We start from the raw sequence: 26,567 nt of genomic DNA on the forward strand, positions 1-26,567 counted from the left end.
CCAGTAAATGGGGTCATACATTCAACACTGGAATCAGTGTTGGGGTATGATTCCAACATGTTTGATGCCAAACATGACCAGGTTTGGTGCCGCCACCATATAGTTAGACATCCCGTAATGACTAATACCCACCATATGTCTAAAAATGGCTGACCGCACTTACAAAACCTGGAGAATCGGCTCTGGGATTTGTAGGGGTGTCCTATATAACCAAGCACCCTACTCACACAGGCTGCAATGGTAGCCCTGTAGTCACAGTTTAAGTGGACTCTCATGGGTGGGATAACACATGCAGCAGCCCTGGGGAGACTCCTGGTGTACTTATGCATGGGGTACCATAGTTCTGTATACTAGGGACTTACAAAGGTACAACAGTAGCCAATTGTGGAGGTGCCAAAGTACTTACAATGTCAATTTGGGGAGAAAGCTCAGTTGTCGGGATACTGATTAGCAGGATCCCAGCAGACTAGGTCAAAAACACATTGACACTAAGCAAAAAGTGAGGGTAACCATGAAAGCAGGGTCCAAAGATTTTCAGGTTTTCTCTTGCTGCATTGGAATTATCTTCCCAATGTGCCTTGAGGAGAATCTAACGCCGTCCCCAATCACTGACATTGAAGATTCTGTTTTAAAAATGTTATTGGACGGAAAAAACGAGGCCACCGTCTAATGAGAGAACAATTTGGAGAATGACTGAATTCCCAAAGTTTGTGCCGATCCCTTAGGTGGATTATTGTCAGTCTTCTTTGGGATGTGATGGGTTGAGCAGTTATGGGAAATCAAGTGAGCATCCCTAAATACATTCTTAAAAGGCATTAAAGAGATTCTCATTCCCCACCCACTAGATGTTTATGCTGAGGCGCTAGACAAGGGATGCTTCCACCCACTATGAGAGAAGCGGTGATCTCTTTACTGCTCAAACCTGGCAAAGTACCTAATTTCTGCACCTCGTATAGAGCACTTTCTTTACTTAATTTTCCCAATAAAATCCTGGCCAAAGCAGTAGCCAATAAATTATCGTTGTTGCTTGAACAGATAATCTCCCTCATCCAAACCGGGTTTGTTCCTCATGGGTCCACTTCATTCAATTTGTGCGCCACATTCTCCGTTCTGAATCGAGTCTCCCCAGAAATACCCACCGTGGCTGCCTTTCACGATGCAGAGAAGGGTTTCGATTCATTAGAGTGGCCCTTCCTCCACATAACGCTGCGCAAGCTTGAGATCCCTACTGGGTTTATCGCCTTCACATCGCTCTAGTATTCGGACCGTATTGCCCACATATGGGTAAATGGATGTCTTTATGAGCCCTTCGCAATATCCAGGGGCATCAGGCAGGGGTGTCGTCTTTCACCCCTATTGCTCATAGCTGTGGACCCTCTGGTTTGACATCTCCAAAAAAAAACACATGACCGTAGCCTTCACTGTAAACCTGGACCTAGCCTCATTTCTCTGTACGCCGACAACATTTGTTCGGCACCCCTAAGTAAACTTGGCCCCCTAGTGCGGGAAATCATTCGTTTTGGCCGCCTTTCTGGTCTGCACATTAATTGGGCGAGGTCTGAAATTTTCTCCCTTACAGATATTACTGTTCCTCCGCCCTGTTAGTATCCACTTAAATGGTGTGCAGATAACACTAAATATTGGGTGTTATTTTGCATGGCAATTGAGAACAAGTTATGTGCCGTAACTACAGTTCTGCCATCGACAGACTTGCAGTCCAGATTGAGCGCTAGATAGCAATACAGCCTTCCTCTCTCCATGGCAGGCCATATTGCTATTATTAAAATGGTTGTACTCACTCGGTTTTTGTATTTTTTTTAAAACATACCCTTTCATTTGACTGACTCCTTTTTTGCCACCTTGCGCAGTCTCCTTTAAAAACTGATCTGGTATGGTCGAAGCCCTTGGATCGCTTGGAATACCCTTATCCTTCCAAATGGCTGGGGTGGCTTTGCAGTCCCAGATTTCCAAACTATTTCCTGGTGGCCCAGGCCGTGTTTGCATACCATTGGTATCATCCTGACGCCGGTATACCTTATGCTAAACCATAAAGAGACCTGGCAGACCAGATGCCCCTAGTGGATCTGTTGCATTAGGGTCTAAAACTAGACCCTACAGATATTGAGACCTTGTCCACTATGTGCTGGGCCTGGCAAAAACTCAGTAGGGTCCTGGGCTATGATTTTTTATACTCCCCCGAACTTCCTCTCTTGCAAAACCCATGCCTGCTTCTGACACTCGAAAAACTTGGCTAATGCACATTGACTAGACGTGACTTCCGCACACAAGGCAACTTAATTCTGGATGGCCATGAACTATCCCATTCGGTGGACACCAGCTTCGCCGATGCCACTTACATGGATAAGTTTGTGTTCCACCTGCTACTCTCCCTCATCCCCTCTTGCCCCAGATAACCCCCCCACCCCCATTACGTTGTTAATAACGGACTCTGATTGGTCTCATTTGGTTGATAAACTCTACCACAACTGCATGGCTCTCACACCCACCTCTGATGGTAGGGTTCGACAGCAGAAAAAGATATAGGCCATCCTATTTCCGACAAGGACTGGTTGTATTGCTACACTGATAACCCCCAACCATCATCATAAACTACTTCACTTTCGATTTCTGCACAGCTCTTACACCATCCCTGCTGGTCTAGCCAAACTAGACCCCTCCATGTCATCCCTGTGTCCTAAATGCAGATTTCCAGAAGTGGACTTCTCCCATTTGACTTGGATTTGTCCACCTATCGCCACATTCTGGACTGATGTGTTTGGAACCCTCTCATGCATGATTTCGCTGACTCTAGATCCCTCTCCCCTGATGGCTCTCCTGGGTAATGTCGAAATGAAAGAACAAGGGAACCCTACTCACAACGGAACCAGGGTGTAGAATTTATATAGGAAATGTGGCATACGTCCCAAAGAACACCTGCAGATCCATGGCCATCGCTTTGCTGCTAGCAAAGAAAGCGGCTGCTCTTACTGGGGCAGCGCGATACGCCCCACTACCAAGGCCTGGCAAGAGAGCATGAAATACTGTGACATGACAAATGAAGTATATGCCACCCTGCTACCCCTCATAGCTAGATCTAAAGATATCTGGCAACCCCTCGGTACTTATTTGCTCTCTCTGGAGACTGAACCCCAGAGCTCAACACCTCCCTCTCTTGCTGCCACATCCTCCTTATATTCCACCAGCCAAGACACTAGTGTATAGGGTCTCTCTCCCCCGTTGCTTTCCCTATCAATGACTCTTGTGATACATGCACTGCATTGTATTCTTTATATACTGCACTCTCTAATATGTAAATATGCCACGGTAATGCTCTACTGTTTGATCTATTGCTATATGTCTCATGCCTTCTGTAGAGAATGATAAAATAAAGTTTATGAAAAAAAAGGCATTAAGGAGAGTTTTTTCTTAGATCTTTTCCAATTTTGTCCGCGGTAACATGATATATTAAGGTCTCATTTAAAGAATCTGGGATCAAGCCTGCTGATTTGAATCCGGCAATTTGATGGTGCTTCGTCAAAAATGTGTTACACTGCATATTTTACAGATCGTTTTGACTTCTTTAAGGGAATCATGGGACCCTTACCAGGATGGGCAAAAGCATGCAGGTTATGTTGAAGGTAAGGGAATCTTTGTTGCTGAACTGTGTCAAAGGGATGTGCAGAACAGTGTTATATCTACTATAATATGGTACAGCTTCTCTCTCCCTCTCGCTGAGCCCCACACACCCTTGCAACATGGTGGAAGTGTGTTTGTGTGATGTCTACCATAGGTTTTGTACTGGAAGGGTACTCGTCTAGTAAACAATATGTCTATGCTTAGACATCATTTAATACTTTCCCAAGGTTGTGGGGGGCATATTACCAAGGGGGGCGATAGGCTATTATTCCCGATTTAGCTGCCGTTTTCGGCCGCTAAGTGGCGATAATTCTATCGCCCTATTAGCAAGCTGCCGCTAACTGATGTTAGCGACAGCTTTTAGGTGATAACAAGCGGTTTTGCATGTCAGAAATGTTTATGGCTAATGACATGCAAAGTGGGCGTACCCAACCAGTTAGCGACTGAAAGCAGTCGCTAACGTCGCTATCGCCTATTATCAAGGCAGGCGTACCGTTGGAAATATCCGCCCTAAGCGCGAATATCTCCAAATACTAACACCTGCCCAGACCAGTTCTTAGCCATGTCATCCAATGGGAGGTGGATAACATGGCTAAGAGCATTTCGTCGCTAATGCGTGAATATCGCTGTATTCTCAGCGATATTCACGCATTTCGCTGCTATCACTGGACATTTTAGCACAATGGAGAAAAACGCTGCTAATAGGCAGCGATAAAAAAATCGTCGCTAAGCCTATTTAGCCATAAATATCGCTACTTGTTGGTAATATGCCCCTATGTGTGCTGTTTAATATAGGACACATGCAATAGTGGAAACGTTTGAAGAAAACATCTTTTCTCCAACCTTATGGAGGCATGCTGCTTGGAATGAAACCCTATCGACCAATCTCAGTAGATGAGGATTGCATCAAAGCCCATGGGTTGTTGCATGGGACTCTCCATGGAACGCCCCTTAACCCAAACAATTGCAAAGTGGCCCAAGACGTTACTTTGGGGCTAATTTCCAGTGCAAATCAAGAATTGCGTTAGTCAGTAAATCCCAATTCAAGCCAACAGTTTGCATCAATTTTGGCGACACTGCACCAGCACAAAAGCTTGATAAATCTGACCCATGGCGCACTTGCCCAGCCCTGCACTAGCTCCAATAATGACAGGAACGCCTGCTCGAATGGGGCCGATCTGGAGCTCATGAGGGCAACAAACAGATGTATAGATGCGTTCATAGGGCCTTTACGCTCAGCAGTGTACGGTAAGAATTGAGCTAACGGAGAACGAGTCCTGCTCTATTAAGTTATTTTAATCATTGTTTTTATGGCATAAAATGTGATGACAACTTCTGTAGAATCTATATTAATTAGGGACAACTTGTTCCGTTTTATCTTTTATGTGAATTCCTTTTGTGATAGAGATGTCTTTATTGCAATAGTTTTGGTTAACAATATTTGTTTCTGACTAATCCTCAAAACGTTCACGAATAACTTGGAAAGGTTTGCATTTGTCAGAAATAATCTAGATAGCTCTGACTTTTTAACAGGCATATATATATATATATATATATATATATATATATATATATATATATATATATATATATATATATATATATATATATATATATATATATATATATAATATATATTGTCACTTACCAGTTATAAACTTTTTGCTCGAGTAAGGAATGTTTCTATTTCTAAGCAGTTAAAATAATTCTCAAATGTAAGATAGCACTTCAGTGCTCTTTAGGTGACCCATGAGAGCTGTTGCACTAAGATTTTGCATTTATTGCCAAGGTGATGCGATACTGAGAGACACAGTAAATCCAACGTTTAGAGCAACAAAAGTGTAATAAAATATACCATAAGAAAAGGTTGATCAGAATGTAAGGGGACAACACACACCTATAAATGGGTGGGTCCTGATAATTGTTGTAACCAATTGACTGTGCTGCATGCCCTGAGGAAGGTTTATACATATGAACATTTCGAAGACTTCCTTGATTCCTTTCTCAGTCTACTGCAAGCTATTTCCACTAGAGGGCACGCTTACCATTCTCAACTTTATACACATTTAAAAATGTCATTATTCGAGAATGAGCACTTGCAAATCCACCATAAAACAGCAAACAAAGGGTGTAAACTGTAGGAGTTAACCAAGTAAGAGGGATTTTTCCTTTCGGACTAGGGAACCCTCCTGATGATGCTCCTTTAGAGAGTGTTGTTCTAACACACGACAACCTTTGTCACGACAGAAGCAAAAGCAAAATATGCCAGTGACCTTCAAAATCACGAAACTCCTATTGAGTTACCTTAAATTACCCTTTCATTAGTGAATTGATTTAGTCTGATATGAATCATGAGCATTCACCCGCGTATGTGGGATGGTTTCGTGCTTGCAGCATAGGTGCTGAAAGTAGGGGGTTATCGTGCCACAACAAACACTCTATGATCATGATTTAACGTAAAAGGCCATTTACTAGGACACAGTTGCAAAAAATTATTGAACTCTTAATCAACATATAACATTAACTTTGAAATTACGAACCTCTCCATGAATCCTGTGAACACTCACAACTCACCCCAACATTCAATCCCCCAAGCCATCATCTTGACTGTTCCACTCCTTGGGATCTTGCCACATATCGAGGCTCTCCTTCCTTTTTCTCCCAAACACCCTCCCTGAAACACTTTCCTCACTTGGCAATACACCACACACTGTCTTTTGTCACCTGTACTTCATTCTTCTCCCCCCTGAGGGTGTGGGTGTGCCTGCATGTGACTCTCCACCCCACAAAATACTGCCACCCAGAAAAATTGCATTTTTTCTGCCCCCGCTCGACTTCCAGAAATCACGTTATCAAGGATCTCCCCTGCACCAGATGCTCTCATGCCATCAGCAGCTAACCACATCCATCAATCCCATCATATAATGTGTATTCCCCATTTGTGAAAGATGCACCCGTCATCCCGAAAAAGACACACCGCTTCCTCCTTTATGCACCCATGCAAGATCACTCTGATGTTCATGTTTCCACAAAAAACCCTCATAGCTCTGTTGAGCTTACATCAAGCTTTGTCAATTGCCACATGTCTCACAGCCCAAACCATGCGTGGCACAAATTCTGCCAACACTATGCAAATCCCGGTAAAGTTCCATTTATTTGCCTCCAGATCACACTGCACATGCTGTAACAAAATTAATATGGATAATTGCACCAGATCATTTCCCCCTTGGTGAATCAAGAACATGTCGGGGCAACCATCCTGCAGAACCAGCTTTGTCAAACAGAGCAGCAAGAGACCTTAGCGCATTCTCCCTTTACCCCACCACAGCACCTTGTGCCGGTTACTGTGTAGTCCCAGATTTCATCCGTATACTTGTTGGTCCGCTTATTTTGCCGCAAAATGCACAAACAAATGTCCAATGATCCAGGTCACCGTCTTGGACTCGGGACCATTCACACATCCTACAATAGAAGAAAAAAGAATTAGGTCTGGTATCCGTCACCAACCACCTCCCACCCCATAGCTTTAACAAGGCCTTTTACTACCTCAAAGAGCGTTTGCAGCACCATGACCTCCACCTACCAATTTGACGTATCTGACCTCAATCCCAACCCGAACCTGCTGCTTCCATCGTGGCCCAAATGCGAAAGGAGTGTGTCCAAAAAACAGCAGGATGCCCCCAAGCAGTAAAGCCCCATTTGCAGTACAACCAACAACTGAAAAGCCCAAACCTTCCCGCCATCGTCATGTTTACCATAAAATGAGGCCCAGTCCAAATTACCCACAATAGTTGTGGGTAATAAACCTTTGTTGATACAGAACAAAACAAAACGTAACACTCTCCTCGCTGCCACCTCCTGATCAAGCTCCCAGTCTCACAGTGGACAGTCCTCAAATGCCCTGAACTCGCTCCAGGTCAATCTGTAACTTCTCCTTGTGGATTCAGCCAACAAGCCCTCAACCAGACCAACAATTCTCATTCCCCCAGCGCCCAAATATCTGTCGGCAACTGCATCTAGACCACATTTGCTCCTGGCACTAATCTGCGAAAACGATGCCACTGTGAACAAGATAAAGAATCCGCAATGTCATTCTGGACCCCAGGTAATTGCTTAATCCTGAAAGCAATATTTAAATGTAAGTATATCAGCATTGAACTTCCCAACATTTGCAAAACTCCCATGTCTCTGGCCTTCTGTCTGTTGACCAATTCCACCACAGTCATTTTGTCAATATTAAACAAAACAGTCCTGTTCGCCACCTCTCTACCGTACACCTCCAGTGCCACCAATAGCAGGAAGAACGCCAAAAGGACTATGCTACTCTTTTGGCACAACCAGGGCTCTGGCCAGTGTTGGGCAGACCACCTCCCATCCCAAAACAGACAAAAACCTTGAGCACCTGCCACATCCAAAAATATATGTACCTGCCAGATGTGTACCGCAGAGTTTGTGCGTCATGAATTTGGCGGACATAGATATGTTGTTTGGGAATGTTGTTCCACAGCCCATCTGGAATGTCATTCGACATACAGATCATGATAATGAATTGGGTGATTCGTGGGTGAATCTTGTTGCTGCGAATGATAGACAAGTTGGAGGTGCTAAGCCTGAAAATATCATTACTGAGCTCCCTGGTAGGATAATTAATTTTATGAAGACTTTGATGCCTGAAGTACGTGTTAATTGGGACAAGTTGTCTGCATGTAAGCAGAAGAAAGATGAGAATGTGTCAGATTTTTTCACGCGTTTCGAAGAGACTTTTGTCGATCATAGTGGTCAGGATATGGCTACCAAGGGTGGCCAGAGATTGTTCGTCGATAAATTTGTGCATAATCTTCTTCCCGAGTTATGCACTAAATTGAAGGATTCTGAGAGTGCTTAGCCTGTTTCTACGTCAGCGCAGATTTTGGCTACGGCTCAGTACTATGAGAATAGACGTAAGGATGAGTTAGAGAAAGCGGATAAGAAGACTAAGGAATTGAAGACTAAAGTTCTTCTACAACAAGCTTATCCACCCCGCGCCAATAGTCAGCGTGATTATCAGCAACCTTAGCAGTATTCGAGAAACTCGCCAAGGAACGAGACTTCTCAACAGCGTTTTCCGTATGGTCCTAATCAGTGTGCGTATTGTAGAGAAGAGGGTCATTATAAGAATAGTTGTCCGGTCTTGCTACAACGAACGAATGGTGCTCCTGGTGTGAGAGGTAGAGGTGCTCAACAAGCGCCTAGAGGTAGAGGTCGCAGACAGAACGTGCGTCCTTTGCCGCCGCAGAATTCGATGAATAGTTTCGACCAGCAGCAGAATTCGTCTGGTAGGACAGCACAGTACTATGTGGATGATTACTATGTTGAAGGTGACGAAGTAAACGGTAATGATTGTTAGGACAGCCATGGACAAAGAGAGGGAGTTGTTTCAGTTCCAGTAGATCAGAGATGACCTTATGTTGAAGTGATTGCATCAGGTGTGTCAGAGCCTTTTCTGCTAGGCACTGGTGCTACGAAGAGTTCTATTATGCATTCTAAACTCCTTGGCGCACCTTTGTCTGGCTTTAATAATGTTTCTGTAGGTTTCTCTGGCACCCCTGTTACAAATCTGATTTCTGTTCCATTGCCTCTTTCTGTTGGTCCTCGTAAGTTTGAAGCACCCCTTCTTTTGACTACAGGTTGTAATGAGAATTTGTTGGGATTGGACTTGTTGAAGAGATTGCATGCGACTTTGTACTGTTCTCCGTCGGGAGTACACCTTACTCTGGGTGAGAGTGTGATCTCTCCGATGTACGTGTCGAAAGATAGTCTTCCATCTGAATTGTCTCTGTTACCAGATTTGCTGTGGGCTACGGGTCCGAATGATGTGGGTCTATTAGACATTCCCCCATATGTTGTGACACTGAAGGCGAATGCTAAATTACCGCGCATTCCACAATATCGTATCTCGAGTGATGGTGAGCGTGCACTCTTAGCGATTATTTATGATCTGATCGACAAGGGTGTCATTGAAGAAACAAGAGGTAACGTGTGTAATAGTCCTGTTTTGCCAGTTTTAAAGAGAACTGATCCTTCACAGCCTCCTGTATATAGATTTGTTATCGATTTTCGTGAAGTGAACAAGATTGTTGTTCCACAATTTCCTGTTGTACCCGACATTACTGCATTATTGACTCTGATTCCGGCTTCTGCCACCTGGTTCTCGGTGATTGACTTGAAGAATGCTTTCTTCAGCATCCCGATTGCAACGAGAGTAGGGACGTCTTTGGATTCTCTTTAGGAGGACGAAGTTTCCACTTTAAGCGTGCTCCTCAAGGCTACTGCGAGAGTCCATCGATTTACAGTCAAGCTTTAAAGACACAACTTGATCTGTTGGTTTTACCTGAAGGTGCAGCCCTTATTCAGTATGTTGATGATTTGCTAGTTGCTGCCGATACTGAGGAGATTTGTAAGGATGCCACTTTGTCATTGTTACGTCACTTGTCTGATTGTCATTACAAGGTTTCTCTCTCCAAGTTGCAATTCTGTCGACAAGAAGTTACCTACCTAGGTCACCTCTTATCGAAGGAGGGAAGGAAATTGACCCCAGAAAGAATTCAGGCTATTGCGAAAATGAGTGTTCCTACGACACAGAGAGAAGTACGTGCGCTTTTGGGTATGACGTCGTACTGTAGACAGTGGATCCCTAATTTTTCTTTGCTAGCGAAGCCTTTGATAGCTCTTACTGTTAAGGATACTCCAAATCCTATTCCTTGGACTGACGAATGTCAGAAGAGCTTTTTCGAATTACGCAATGCGTTGTGTTCGGCTCCTGTGTTGGGTACCCCCGACTACAGCAAGCCTTTCACATTGTATGTCCACGAGAGAGAGGGTTGTGCATTGTCAGTTTTGACTCAGCAGTTTGGCGATAAGCAACGCCCATATGCGTACTTTTCGTCGACTTTAGATCCTGTAGCTAGAGCGTTGCCGAGTTGCTTGAGAGCTATGGCGGCAGCGGCTGTTTCAATTCGACAATCTTCTGGTTTGGTTATGGACAATACGTTAGTGGTAATGGTTCCACATGCAGTGGATACCTTGTTGAATCGTACGAAGACACAGCACTTAACTAGTGCTTGGTTGTCAGGGTATGAGCTTACATTGTTAGCGAGTCATGTGCACATAAAAAGGTGTAACACCTTAAACCCAGCCACATTGTTGCCGATTTCGTTTGAGACAGATGAAGATAGTGAAGAACAGCACGATTGTTTTCTAAGAACTGAAGAAGAGACGAAAGGGAGGGTAGACCTCAGGGAAACTCCTCTTCCTGACTGTGATGATGCTTTGTGGGTTGATGGTTCGTGTTTCAAGTTGCCGAATGGTGATACAACTGCAGCATATGCTGTGACGACTTTGCATACGATTGTTGAAGCTGCACGTGTCCCATATAATTCAGCACAAGCAGCAGAATTGATTGCACTTACAAGAGCGTGTGTGTTGGAGAAAGGAAAACGAGTGAATGTGTACACGGATAGTCAGTATGCGTTTGGTGTGGCTCATAGCTTTGGACGGTTGTGGCTTGAACGTGGATTTTTGACTTCGCATGGGACGAAAATCCAACATGGACAATTGGTGAAGGAACTTCTTGAATCTCTTACGTTACCATTGCAAGTAGCGATTGTGAAATGCAATGCCCATAAAAAGGTTACGGATGATGTTGGTCGTGGTAATGCGTTTGCGGATGAAGTTGCGAAAGAAACTGCGAGAAACGTGATGAGTAGAATGTATGTTGCGGGTCCAGCGAGATGGGTTCCAGAGAAGAGTATGTGTGAAGATACGATTGAGAGTGTGAAATCCGTTCAAGGTGAAGCCACAGAGAAAGAGTTGAATGAATGGAGAGAAAGTAAGGGTCGATTGGATTCGAATGGTTGTTGGACTGATTTGTCGGAGCATCAGAGATGGTTGTTGCCTAATGCGTATGTGCTTCCAGTTTTTACAATGGCTCATGGAATGGCACATATCAGCGTGAAAGGGATTTGCAAGTTGTTGGCTCCGGTTTGGCAGAACGTGAGGATTCCCAAGTGTGCAGAGAATTTGGTCAAGAACTGTATGGTGTGTTTGTTGCATAATCCTGGTAAGGGATCTCCCACACCAGCTGGTCATTTTGCTCCTCCTACGTATCCGTTCTAGGCTTTGCAGCTAGATTTCATCCATATGGAGAGATGCAACAACTTGAAATATGTGTTAGTGGTTGTTTGCTTCTTTTCTAGATGGGTAGAAGCTTACCCCCTTAAGGACAATACGGCCTTGTCCACAGCGAAGGTTTTGATAAAAGAATTTTTCCCGAGGTTTGGAATGCCGAGAATTATCTGGAGTGATAATGGGAGTGAATTTGTGAGTCAAGTTATGAAGAGAGTGTGTGAGTGTCTAGGAATTAGGCAGAAATTCCACGCTGCAAATCACCCCCAATCAGCTGGTTTAGTCAAGTGCTATAACGGCACTCTTAAGTTTAAACTGGCCAAAATTCAAGCGAGCACTGGTTTGCAATGGCCAGATGCCTTGCCATTAGCACTTTTGTCCACAAGAATGACTGCACATTCACGAATGAGTTTGAGTCCGTATGAGGTTGTGTTTGGGCGCCCTGCAAATATTTGGGGCGTACCAAGACCAACGAACTTTAATGATCTTGAGCACCCTGTGTTGCTTGACTACTTGCGTGAACTGACAACTAAAATGAGTCTTTTACGCCAACAGGTGCATGACAGCCTTCCACAAGCTGCAGAAGATCCAGGCCATTCTATTGAACTTGGATCGTAGGTCTTTGTACGTAACTTCCAGTGGACCAAGAACGAACAGCCCCGTTGGACGGGGCCTTATCAAGTGCTCCTGTCAACAAGATCTGCGGTCCGAGTGCGAGGCAAGCGAAACTGGATCCACGGATCCCATACCAAAAGGGCAGCTCTGCCCTTGCCATACGATAAGTGGGTCCAGGAGGGACTTGCAGACTCTGAAACAGAAGTTGTACCACGGTTCTTACCGTTCAGCGATGCTCGACTGATTGGAACAAACTCAGAGAAAGAGAGTGATAATATTCTACAAGAATCAGTGCCACTTGCGGATCGGTTGGACACTACAGAACCTCACCTTTTGTTCACTGATCAAGAATTAGCTGGAAAGAGCCGCTATAATTTGAGACCGAGAGTCACGGACAAATAAATAAAGACTAATAAAGTTTTATGATTTTTCTGTTTGCAGGTTAACTCTCCACCAAGGATTTACTTATTTTTGTTTTTCTTGAACCGCCATCCGGTTCTTGCTGCTAGGGTTGCGGTTGCCGTCAGTCTCTGAAGTGCAAGCCTGAGACACTAGGTCGAGGGTTCTGTTGGCCCAAGGCAGCCTTCCTGGGTTAGCAGAGGCATTCCTGAGCAGAATCAACCTACCACCGCCGGCAGCACATTTAGTTTAGGATGGATTTCTTTGAGTTGGAGAGACCTGTACAGACACTAGCTTTTAGAAAACAAATATGTAAAGTAATATCGAAGAAAAGTTTTTTGATACCATGTTTATTTTTACTATTGAGCTTGATGATATTTGTAGCTGGTTATGTAACATTTTCTTTTAAAATGACGTTTAATCTCACTGTGCAACCTACATTTTCACCTACTATTTCTCCTCATTTTTTTCATCCTTTGCCTGAGCATGAGGTAGTTAGACGATTGGAATTTGCTAACAATTCCTTCATCCAACTTCTGCACCAACACCAGTTAGTGATGAACACGACAAACTGTTGGATTTGTGGTTTAATGCCCCATACGACTGATAAGGGTATTCCTTATTTAGTTTTACCTTTTAGTTTTAATGGTTCAATTTGGGCTTACAGAACAATGTTTATCTATGCCCATAGTGTCTACCCCCAACGTTCACTGGAAGACAACCCGAAGAATAGCGCTATAGTTAAAGGCATTGTCGACATGATTAGAGGGATTAGCTCGTATGAGACTATTCCGAGAGATGAGACACTGGCTTACATAGTTGGAACGTTACCGGATATGGAGTTAGTCTGAGTGTTAACCAGTGAGCAAAAAGTTCTCCACCGATTTGGATAGTGCCCCATCAGGGCCACTATTGTCTGCAGGGCAATGGTAAGAATCCGAAGGCTCAGTTAGGGAAGAGTGTTTGCGCTGAGACATATGTATTTGCGTCTCAGTCTTCCCCAGCGTTCCTAGCTGCTAAGGGTACCTACTTTGTTTGCTACGACAAAGCGTATACATGGTTGCCCCCTGATTTTTCGGGCACATGATTTGTTTCCTTTCTGTTACCTCCCACTTTTACAGCTGCGGCAGATTACCATAAGACAAGAGTTTCTAGAGGTGTCTTTAGTCAAGAAGACACTGCAGGACAAGAACTGGGAGATTTCTTTAAGGGTTTTCTGCCGTTTTGGGGACCTATGGCTAACAGTAGGAATATTCAACAGTTGACGAGAGTGGTTGAGTCCACCATAGTTGAAACTGCCGGTGCCCTTGGTAACCTGACTGCTGAGCTCCAGTCGGATAGACTTATGACACTTCAAAATAGAGTTGCCCTTGATGTTATTCTAGCAGATCGAGGTGGAGTTTGTAAGCTGATTTAATCGAGCTGCTGCGTTTTCATTCCAGACAACGCTCCATCAGTCTTCCAGGCCATTTCCAAATTACATAAAATTGCCGATACTGTCCATCTGGACAAAGGGGATTGGTCGTTAATGGGATGGTTATGGGGATTGATATCCACTTGGGGTTGGAAGATTTTGATGGTTATTGGGATGGTTTTAGCAATCCTTTTCATGTTCTGTCTCTGTGTACAGTGTGCTCCTGCAATTTGTGGCCTCTGTACTACTTCGTGTGTAAGGAGACCTGTCCAGAGAGAGGTACTAAGTAATAGGATGATGCTACAGCAACATATCAATGATCTGAGGAATATAGATCCAGATTCAGATTGACATGGGTTTGGATTTATTGCCTAAATAAGGGCAAAAGGAGGGTCTGTGGTTCCGTGGTTCGCGAACTGGGTTAGATGGTTCCGAACCCGTTCAATAAAGATCGTCGGAAATAGACGATTTTGGTGTCAGCAGACCGCAAATGGCGAGTGTAGCGTGTCTGAGTGTTTTCGTATGAATCGATATAGGAGAACACTCTGTATTCAAGGATTTAGTTTGAACCTCCGGGTTCCATTTTGTATGCGGCAGCCATTTTGTGTGGTTGCCCTAACATAGGCCCGATGACTGTGGCCGAACGAGTCCTTAAGACACGTATGCCTTAGTTGACTTTTGGGTGACCTGGCCGAACTGACTCCTTGCCCGAGGCTGACCTCGCTGAGCCAGTTCCTTGTTCAGCAGCTGGTCTGATAAAGATCAAAGAGCAGGACGTGCCCGAGTTTATGGTACACTGCTCCCACTTTTCTATCTCACTTCCAATCTGTTTCTGCCTTTCCTTTACTACATAATCATTGATTTGGGTTGAGAGTTTTATGATGGGTTTGTCCGGCCTGATCAAACAGGAAACTAGGAATGTGCATGGTCATTTCTGGTGGGCTGGACAACGGAAAATGGGATTGTCTGAGATTGTCGTCATACGCTACTTTTAAAATGTTACACTGTCATTGGTCAGTTTGCATGCACCGAATGTTAATTTGAAATATTGCCTGAGGCTTGATTTTTGGCATAAAAGACCATGCTCCGCTTATTGAAATTGTGCAGTCTCTGACGAACCACCCGTGTGTGCTTCGTAGATCTCTGTTCCTGGTTGCAGCCAATAAACTTTGGTCTTTGACGTCATCAAGAAGTATCCCGTGTCTCTGTTTGCCAAGACAGGGGAACTCGAAGGTTTCAGGCGTTCTCCCGGACGCCGCTGGGTTCTAAAAACCCGGTCCTTCAGCCCTTGCTTTATCTGTGCTCTTTCCTGCCTCTAGCCCCGTTCCATCATGGCTGTATTGCCGATTGCACAGAGGGTAGTCTGAGGCTTACCATGCACTTCCGATTTTGTCTGTGTTCTGGTGGGGTGCGGCGTCCAGTCGTCGCATCCCACCGCCTACTTAATCTATGGCTGAACGGGCTCACAGCGCACGGGCTCAGCGGGCGCACCACTGGAGTGCCGAAGGCGCACATAAGGCAAGCCCATTTGTGCCTGTCAGAGTCCCGGAGGCGACCGGCGCCGGCCAGGCTGCCGGTCTTCCCATATATTGTGGACAGCATTTTACTTACAGCAGTACTGTGCTATTAGACATTGGTAAGAGTTTATGCTGCCCTAAACATTTTGCTATAAGTCCTGGTAGATCCATTTTGAAGTGCATACATTGTAACTGGGCGGTTTATAACAACAATGGGGGGAACCAACAAGAGCAGGGAGGAATATGTAGATAGGGGCTCCAGAATGGGCTCCTCAAACAGCAAAAGTGATTATTTCAAGGCATTCTTACTTAACACCCGCTCTTTAGGAAAACATGAACTGTATGTTTCGGAGAAGCTGCAAGAGTCCAGCCCAGACATAATGTTTCTGACAGAAACATGTCTGACCAAGGCCTCTAACCACATTTTTGCCTTCTGTAGTCACTATTTGAATGACTTTGGTCATGGTTCTTACAAACCCCTCTACTTCGCCACTGGCGCATCTTGGTGATGCAACTGTGTCTTGTGTTACCGGACCGAGGATACTCAGCCCACTCTCGGCTACTGAAATGTGGTCCACTGTCTGTGTGGATTTCTCCAATCAGTCCATGAGTAGCCATGACTTTTTCTATCTTTGAAATAACTTCAGACACGGAGGTGGAGGCTACGATTTCCACTTTCGGGTAGCAGGAGAAGTCCTCTTTTGATGATGAGCATGTGTGTGCCATCGGGTAGACTGCTGGAATGTGCCACAGGCATGCTGTGCCTGCTTCTGTGATGGCTGGGGCAGGCAGCTCAGGCTGCTTACTCGCTTGGCAGGTGGTGCAGTTTCTAACAGCTACTTCCACACATTGATCTAGACCGGGAAATCAGACTTTACTTCGGAGCCTGCTTTTGTTGTTTTCACTACACCTTGGCGCGCCCCATTAGCTAGCTGAATCGCTTGTTGTCAGAGGCTGCTGGCAAGACTAGGCATGGTCCTCGCATAAGGCAACCTTCCTCTATCATGGAGAGCTCTTGTTGCACTTGGTAGAGGGCTTGTAGTGCCACTCTTGTGTTTTCTGTACAGCAGGCTGAGTGGCTATGTAAAGCTTTCCAGTCACCGGACCGAGCTGCTTTAATGGCTATCTGTAGGCAATCGTCCTATTCTGTTGCCACCATAACGTCAGACAGGGACAAAGGTAGTGACTTGGATCTCTCTACCTCAAGCCAGACATATCCCTTGGTGTCTTCGGCTTCACTTGTTTCTATCGGTGTGGCTGACCGAGCATGTCATGACAGAAAAGCCATTGGGTTGTGAGTGTCTGGTCTGTACACCACCGTGAAGTTGAACTCTTGCAGCTGCAGGAACCATTTTTCGATCCATGGGCGTGGTTGGGATACTGATCACTTAAAGAGGGGAATTAACAGCTTGTGGTTTGTGTATACTGTGAAAAGCTGGCCATACAGGTATGCGTAGAAATGGCGGCATCCCCAATGGATCACAATAGCTTCCCTCTCTATTTGTGAGTATTGCTGTTTGCTGGGTGGTAGCTTACTGCTTGCATAGGTGACAGGGGCTCACTTCCAGCAGCTCTGATATTGGGACAGCACAACTCCCAATCCATTGGGGCTAGCGTCCACAGCCAGCTCAGACTCTTTCTGTGGGTCAAAGTATTCTAGGGCTGCCCTGACTGATAGTGCTTCTTTGGTATTGCGGAGGGCTTTCTCATGGCCCCACACCCTGGATCTTAATGGTTGTGTAAGCTCACAGAAGGGAGCAGTGAGGTCTGACAGGTTCTGCATGAACTGGCCACAATTTCTCACCATGCCCAGTAAGCTCCATACTCAAGACACAGAGGTGGGAGCAGAGGTATCCTGAATGTCTTTCACTTTTGCCGGTTCGAGTTTGATGCCTTGTCCTAAGACCTGGTAGCAAAAAAAACGGATGCCTTTTTGTAGGAATTCACACTTTTCATGATGCAACGTCAGGCTTCTCTCGTTTAGCCGTGTGAATACTGTGTGGAGATGCAGGAGTTGACTGTCAAGGTTCAGCGAGTGTACCAAGATGTCATCACTCACATTGAGGACTCCCAGGAGGCTGCCCAGCACTTCCTTTATGATGTTGTGAAAAACGTCTGCCTCGAAATTCCAAAAGTTCAGCCGGGTATACCTCCCGAGGCAACGTGGATTAAGAATGTAGTTATGGGATGGCAGTCCGGATGTAGCACATTTCGTGGTACCCTGACCTGAGGTCCATCTTGGAAAACCACTTCTACCCTGTGAGTTCCTCTTTGATGTCCTCTATTGTTGGAGTACGTACCACTCTCATTTGATGGCCACATTTTGCACCCTCATCTCTGCGTAGATCCCCACAGCATCTGGCTGTTTTTTTTTTTGCAATGGGTGACACCCAAGAGATAGGGCCAGCTACTGTATCAATGATGCCCGCCTCTTCGAAGTGCCTCAATTCTTGCTCCACCTTGGGGCGAAGGTGAAACAACACCCGTTAGTGGAGAAGCACCACAGGTTCGATTGATTTGTTGATGCATTGTTGGAGTACCTGGCCTTAGAGGCAACTGATGCCGTCAAATAGCATTGCAAACTCTTGCGCTAGTTTGTCAATGTCATAGGCATGGTCCTGATTAGGAACTGCACCAACTTCAGTTCTTCGGCCGTTTGACAACTTAGTAGGAATCATATACCTTCATGAATACATCGGTCTTGGCTTACATGGTGGTCTATGTTGGTGTGGGAAATGCCTGTGAGATTCATGGGTGAACTGTTGCTGAAAGCGTAGACCTTGACTTTGGTGGAACACACCTTGGGCAAGGTAGGCAGGTCATGGTACAAATTAGTGGCCGTGCGATTGATTGAGGCCCTTGTATCAATTATGGCAGTTATGGGGTGGTTTTGTATTTCGACATTGCACTTAGGGATGGTGTGAGTAGAGAAGTACCGTGGCTTCACAGCGTGCATCACATGAATGGCTCCCTGTTTATCGTTATCCAGATTGCGTTCTTCCACTGTCTCTGAGTGGGTATCAACTGTTCGCACACTCCATTTTGTCTGGAAGCTGGACTCTCTGAGGGTCGAACAACAGACCTTGGAGAAATGGTTCAGTTTTCTGCAGGCTACATTCAGGATAAAGTTAAAAAAAAACATTCTTGGGTGCGTGGCTTGGCCAGCCAGCATGGCAGATGCAGTTTGAATAAGCTTGGTGCATCCACCACATTAATCCGTTGATTATCCTACCCCATCCAACTTTAGTACAGCATATCCTCGGCTCACAGGACAGAGAAACCACTCGGTGTGCCGCTGTGGAACCGAAGAAGGATTACCGCCGTTAGATCGTGGGCGAGCACTGCGAGGAGCATGCTGCGGCCGAGGCTCAGCATCCGCTTGCTTGTCGCCCAATCCTGTGTGGTGCGGCCATGTCCTGGGCCTGGACTGGGTTTCGACCATGAGGCGAGGTGAGAGGGAATGCCAGGGGGCTAGGCTGGGGTAGCCGGCTGTCACGCGTCCTCACCCTACCAGGCCTGCCTGGGTGACGGTCTTGGCCGCTGGGTGGGATCCGGGCTGTGTGAGCACACTGGGGGCCCAGCTGGGTTCTTTGCTGTGGTTGCGGGGCTTATCCCGGCCCGGGCACCAGGCGGTGTGGGGGACCTGCTGCTCTGGGGCCTTGGGGTGGTGGTGCCGTGTGCCACGTCTGCGGGGCCCCACCGGTGCCAAAGGAAAGAGATTTCCCTCAGGGGGAATACCCGTGTGCATGGTGCTGAGGGACAGTCTCTTTCCTGCGGCGGAGGCACACTGGGCTTGAGATTGGCGGTTCCCTTAGGGCCCAGGCTTGGGTCCGGTGCCTCGACGCAGATTACGCATGTGCCGCCATTTTGGCTCTCCCTACGGCCTTCAGCAAGCAGGCATTTGCTCCGCCGACCCTTGCATCCCTTGTGCACTGCTGGTCTGTGCTCCGAGGTTGGAGTTCAGGAAGTGGGGTACTCCTGCGTGGTGCCCCTTAGACTTTGGAGATAAGTTGTGCCCCTGCATTCTGCACTGCCGGAGAGGATGCTGTCCCGTGACGCTGGGGTATCAGGGGTGTTCCGCCCGCTGGTGGTCCGGCGAGCTAGGTTCCTTTAGAGGGGCCTGTTTGGCTGTTTGCAGCTGGTTGCAGGCGCTAGGCTGCTAGCCTAGCGGTGGACGGATTCTGTGAGGACCGGCCATGGTGCTTCCCCTTGAGTGTCCCCTGAGGTGGCAGATAGGCACCCCTCAGCGACCCTGTATACCCTGCCAGATCAGGTTCTGCCCCAGAAGTAACAAGAACCCTTAATTGGCAGTATCATAATGGGGAAAGACAAACCTGGTGCCACAGGTCCAAAACAGAGCAGCCCTCTGGACCAGTTTGCAACATCTGCAAGTGGGGGCCCTCCACTTGGCCCATTCTGGATAATGCGTCTTTGCTAGTGGTCATTACAGATGCAAGGGACACGCTGGAGGCCAAAATTGGCGCAATGGGTACCGAAGTCTCATTTCCGCGGCAGGACCTCCGAAAGGCTGTTGATAGCATCACCAAGGCCGATACATGGGTGTCATCTGTGGAAGATACCGTGCAGACCCTTCAACAGCAGGTCAATAAATTGACTGTGATTTCCCAAGAGCTTGTTACCCGAGCCGAGGATGCAGGAGGCCGCGCCAGGCAATATAACCTCTGCTTAGTTGGTTTTCCGGAGGGCTGGGAAGGCGGCTCCATGGATCGCTTTCTTACCTCGTGGTTTACGGATCTGCTGCTGGCAGACAAGATCTCGGCATGCTTTGCTGTCGAGAGGGCTCACCGGGCACCAATAAGAAAGCCACCCCCTGGAGAAAATCCACTGCCGGTCATTGCCCAGATGCTAAACTATGCAGACAGAGACGCAGTGCTGCAGTACCCATAAAATTAATTAATTAATTAAAGATAAGTTAATCTTCGACTCCAGGCTTATTATGATTTTTTCCGGAATACACCCATCTGGTGTAACAACAGAGACAGTCTTTCACAGCAGCAAAATGAAGGCTATGCGAACTCTAAATACAACAAATAAGGGAGAGGAGAATTTAGATGGGGTGGATTCGGTCTCCCCAAGCATAATTTTTTAAACAGAAAGAATCCACACCCTGGTGTTTCTAGAGTAGTCACCACAGTGGTAGAGAGCACTTAGTGTTCTTTGAATACCCCTCACACACCAAAAGGACCCTTGGTGTCATGCTTCATCATGACACCAAGTGTACAGTAAATTTAATTCACTGTGCACTTAAACACATATTCATTTCTTTCATGAAACACCTTTAGGTATACAACGGGCCGGATTGGGAAGCTTGTTAAATGTCATGAGTTCAATGAATATAACTGCTTCTTTAATCATATGGGTTCTATTGAATTGAGAACATGATTTATTTATTTTGTGCTTACAGATCAAGCCCCGGAAGAAGGGCCGATGGCCCAAAATACATTAGGCAGTTCTTCAAATGTATTTTTGCACCACAATGTATGTATTGAAAAAAGGAATTTGTTTGTATTAGCAATTAAAATATTTCTGTTTTGGTTCTGTTGAACATGAACTCAAATGTCATGGTAATTTATTGTTGTGGAAAATAGAAATGTGAATACGCATTAAGTTTATTATTCAACCAGGTAGTGGTCAGCAACAGTGCGTAGAGGCCAGGTGGTAACACTTGACACACGCAATATTCAGTTAAAGCACACAAGGACAGTGTGCCTGCCTCAACAGCACGCCAGAATATAGTGGTATATCAAATCTAAAAAGGATTAAATTCTGGAGTGCTCCCCTTCTATCATTCATTGTCATTATGTCATCATTTAGCCCATCAATTTGAGTGCCCAACCAAAATACCCAGCGTTGTTCCTTTTCAAACAAATCATTTCCTGGATTCAGTTGTTCAATGATTGTCATTTGAATGTCGTTGACACAGTGCGATTCGTTCAAGAAATGGGAAGCCATCTTAGTCGTAGTTGTTTTGCACCTGATGTTGCTTTTGTGTTCGTTTATCCTGATTTTAGCAGGTCTGGTTGTCATTCCTATGTATTCAAGCCCGTAGGGGCACGTGATCATATAGATCAGGTGCTTGCTGTTACAGTTGGTGAACCTTCTTTGTTCCCAAGTGTTTCCATTCCTGAAGGTTAGGTGTCTACTCTTTTTGGTTAAGTGGCAACTACTGCAATTACCACAGGGGTGGTGGCCTTGTACCCACTGGAGTGACGGTTGCTGTGGTTCCTCTACACAGGGGCGTGTGTGGACAAAGATATCCTTAAGGTTCCTGCTACTCCTGTGGGCAAAAAGGGGTTTCTCAAAATTCAGGTTGCCACATACCGAGGTTTGCCAGTGTTTACTAACAATTTTTGAGACCTCATTTGAATGTGTGTTATAGGTTGTAACGCAAATTGATCTTTTGTTAGGTTCCTTTTGTTCTTTCAATTCTCTTTCTTCTAGGAGGGCTTCCCTATGGTTGTTGCGGGCCCTTTTCCTCGCTTTACAATCTCCTCGCTGGAAGGACTCCCAGCAGCAGGAGGTCAGACTCGTGTCTGTGGTGGCAGCATCCATTTTGTGGAGCTGAGGCTTCAGTTAACTTTAACCGGGGTTCACAGTTACGTACATGTCGTGTCCCTCTAGAAGGGTGGAATGCTAACCTCGTCGCCAGCATTGGTGAGGGGTCAGTATCCCGACTCGTATGACACCTTACTCGACATGTTTTGATAACGCGATACCGAAGTTACCAATATGGTACGCGTTATCATGGAACAGTCATTGGGTCTTGGTTCCGCAAGCTGCAACCGGGCTCGGCTCGTGCCAGAGCCCAATTCACACGATTCCACGCACTCTGCCTTCAGGATTGTCAAGGCCTGCCATAGGAGTGGCTGATAGGAATTCGGGTGTCCATTTGAGGGTTAGATATAGGTAGACTATATCTAAAGCAAGGGGCGAGTACGCTCCGTTGCCCCAGCTGTCGCGCAGCCAGTTGTGTCAGATTTAGATGGCCATCCAGGGGTGGCATAATACATGCTTCAGCCCCTGGTAGGCCCTGGGTACACCTATGCCCTGAGTTACAGGGTCTGATAAGGTGGCCCAGTACCAATTGGAAATGTACCTAAGGTACATGGAATCCATTTTAGAGAGAGAGCAGTAGGCCTGGGGTCCTGATTGGTAGGGCCCCAGGTCAACTAAGTCGGAAAACCAGCAAAACACCAGGCAAAAAATTGGGGGCAACCATAGTCAGGTATCCACCTTCCTACACATATATGGTCTTGTTCCGGCATTTAGTGGCACTTAACAGTAATTGGAGGCCTTATATAAACAATACCCCGGGCCTTTACCATTATCAATGGAGCCGCGGGCTGGGGCAGACACGGTCAGGGATTCTCCTGCATGTTTGTGAGTACGGCATAGCCGACCTGTGTGAGAAGTCTGTTTAAACAACTCTAACAAGTAAGTCAATGATAGACCACCAAGACTTTGACATTGCGATCTGGTTTTTTGTTTTTTGTTTTTCCTCCTCTCTAAACTCAGTTTGCAATCTAGCACTACACCCCTCCCGTTTTCAAAAAGGCTCATGGTGCAAACAATTAGTTAGCAGCAAGTATGCTACAATTTTTCTTCCTTCATGTATTTATACCACAATGACAATATCCTCAACCCATATGGATACTTCAATAGAGCGTGTGCTTTATGTTACATGTGTGTTTGCCATATGTTTGTCCTTATCCTTTTCAGGGCACCTCACAAGACTAGCATGACAAATTTTGTCTAGATAGTGATGCCCCCACTATTTTTTCAGGTCACTGAACCAGCATTTGGATATTTTATTCATGTAATACCATTTGTATTTTTCTGGGTGTTCTTTCCTTTTTATCTACAGGTACACATTAATGATATCTACAAAATTAATAAGTAGGCACACAATAGCCTCGGAAAGCCGAATTAAACTGATTATGTTTAATTTAAAATACTGTTGTCTTTTGACATATAGTTGTGAGTAAGGTGGGGTTTGTGCACCCCCGTCCTGAAGTAGATGCTCCGCATTGAAACATGTTGACGCACCAATGAGGTGTTGTACTTTATTATACACATACACCTCAACACAATTTTTAACAGTGCCAGCACGGAAGCATATTAAAGTTTATTAGACTTTACGTGCCAGTCCCTTTTTAGGATTCTTTCACTATATTTCACTCCAAACCCATCACTCACTGAATTACATAACCCCTTCGCACACCACACAAAGGGGCCTATTATGATTGCGGTTTTCCCGCATCCTCCGGGCCGGCGGAAGCCACCGCCGGCCCGGTGGATGCGGGAAAACCGCCACGGAGCCTCGAAAGACCCACCGCCATATTAGGATGGCTGGTGGGTCTGGCATTCCGTCCGCAGCTTTTCCGCCGGAAAAGCACTAACATGGCTGGCGGTGTCTATCAGTTACCGCCAGCCATATTAGGATGTCTGGAGTACTATGCCTTTACACGGCGGTATTTCCGCCGTGCAAAGGCATACAGATTTGTGTTTGGGGACCCATTGCGGGCCCCCAGGGGTGAAGTGGGGGTGGGGGTGCACATGGGGGGTACTTATGGTACCCCCCTGCATTTGCATGCACAAAGCGGCAGGCACCGCGCGGTGCCTGCCGCTTTGTGCATGCAAATGCACAGCTTACATTTTTAACATTGCGGCGGGTGCTGCTTCAAGCAGCACCCGCCACAATGTTAAAAATACAGGATGTGACCGCCAGGGTGGCGGTCACATCCTAATTTGCACGGAAGGACCCCCGCTGCCCCTGCAGACGGTCCCCCCCTACTCCGGGGTGGCGGACGGACTCAGGTCCGTCCGCCATCATAATCGGCCCCATAGTCACCAATCAAGTGCTCCCGCGTATTCCGCTGGTCAGTAGCACGCCGCACCCCGTAGAGGGGTGCAAAGACCCCGATGATGAAGCATGACACCAAGGGTCCTTTTGGTGTATGAGGGGTATTCAAAGAACACTGAGTGCTCTCCAGCACTGTGGTGACTACTCTAGAAACACCAAGGTGTGGATTCTTTCTGTTTATAAGGCTATGCAAACTCAACATCTCTTACATGTTACTTTATACTGCCTGGCTCCGAGCGATTTATAATTCCAAAACATTTTTTTCGATTCGCCTGAAGCAGTTTTCGCCTGGTCTGATGAAAGGGCCCACCTGAAACCACACTCCCCGCCACCACTGAAGTCTGACTCTTCTAGGGGCTCGCAGAGGAATAGATCACGCAGGGTGAAATCCAAAAGGCGGCATCGCTCCGGCTCTGACCGATGATCCTCTAGTCCTGAACGAGCATCTCGACTGAACCATGGCCTGTGATACTCCCATTAGCACATAACTGAATATTCATGGTTTTAATTTACCCCGATTATTCTGCACCAAGTAGAGGTGGACACTATGCACAGTGGCTGAACTGCACAGTCACTAGCTCCCCACGGTTCATGTTTTTTGAGGTGGTTGGGATCCATAGGAGGGGGGCCTTGTGGTGCCCCTATCCGCGACTGATGCTCCTAGTTCTTGGCCGTATAGCGGGGGGAGGGGGAAACCAAAGGGGGAGGTTCAGGAATGTAGAGTTATGTTATTTGTTGCTTATACACTCAGACACACATCGCATTCTTCACTAGGCAGACCATTACTATTAGACCCAGACTAGATATATGGCCCCTCAGGCAGTGGTTTCCCATATCGGTGAACTGAGGGTGGTGACGTGGAATGTCCGGGGGCTGCTCAACAAGGTCAAACGGGGGCTGTCCTCGCGATCCCCGACTGTTTCTACTTCATAGCACAGAAGACATAGTTGGGAACCGATATAAGCAACACAATCGCCAAACGTGATATTTCTCAATTATGGAAGGGAACTTCTCCACTGACAATATGAAAGTGGCGAAGAGAGCTAGATAAATGCATGGGTGCAGAGATGGCATTTTTTCAAGCGAGGGGTTGCCCCCAACAACATAGAAAAATATGGTCTCAATGGGCTATATACCGGGGCATTGACCATCCTCCTCTTCCATCGCAATCCCCGTAAAAGGAGCTCTACGGGAGGCTTGCAGGCCACAATGTACAATGTATTGTTTTATCTCTTTGGGTATACGTGGGTATTGAAATCTGCTTGCCAATGTGGGTGGGGTGGGAAAGTCTGTGTGCAGTTTTCAGTTTTTTCTCTTTTGTTATGTATACGAACTGTACCCATTGATTCTTCCACGTCTGGTAACCTTTTAATACTTTGTCTTCCTGTGGATTATGTCGGGCAATCGCCCAAGTAGTACTTTAAACCTAATAAAATATGTTTTAAAAAAAGACTCTCTTCTGAGGGCCCTACCATCAGCAAACCAAAAGCTACTTCATATTCCTAGAATACACAAGAGTCCATCGGCATAGGACTTTCTGCTTCCAGGCAGCTAAGCTATGGAACTCGCTGCCAGACCAGCTTCACTGTCTTCAAATAGAGCCAGTTTTCAAGGCTCATCTGTAAACTTGCCTGTTTAATGACATGTAGATAATCAGAAAGGTTAACTGTGCCTTTTTTGGCGTTATAAGATATCTGACTAGCGCCAGGACGTTTCCTTTGGAAGCATCTGTTTCATGCAATATAAATACATTTCATTTTTATTCACTCATTCATTCAACTGTCCCCACCTAAACAAGGTCTCGCTCTTATTAACCCCTGAGCGTCAGGACGTCAGACTATACCAATGTCTGGTTGCCCATGTGGAATGCAAAGAAACTCCCCCTATTAAACTGAACACACGTGAGTAGCTTCTCACTGCCCACGGCACTACATTGGTG

Source organism: Lissotriton vulgaris, chromosome 3_2, assembly GCF_964263255.1.
Source record: "Lissotriton vulgaris chromosome 3_2, aLisVul1.2, whole genome shotgun sequence".
Classification (NCBI taxonomy): domain Eukaryota; kingdom Metazoa; phylum Chordata; class Amphibia; order Caudata; family Salamandridae; genus Lissotriton; species Lissotriton vulgaris.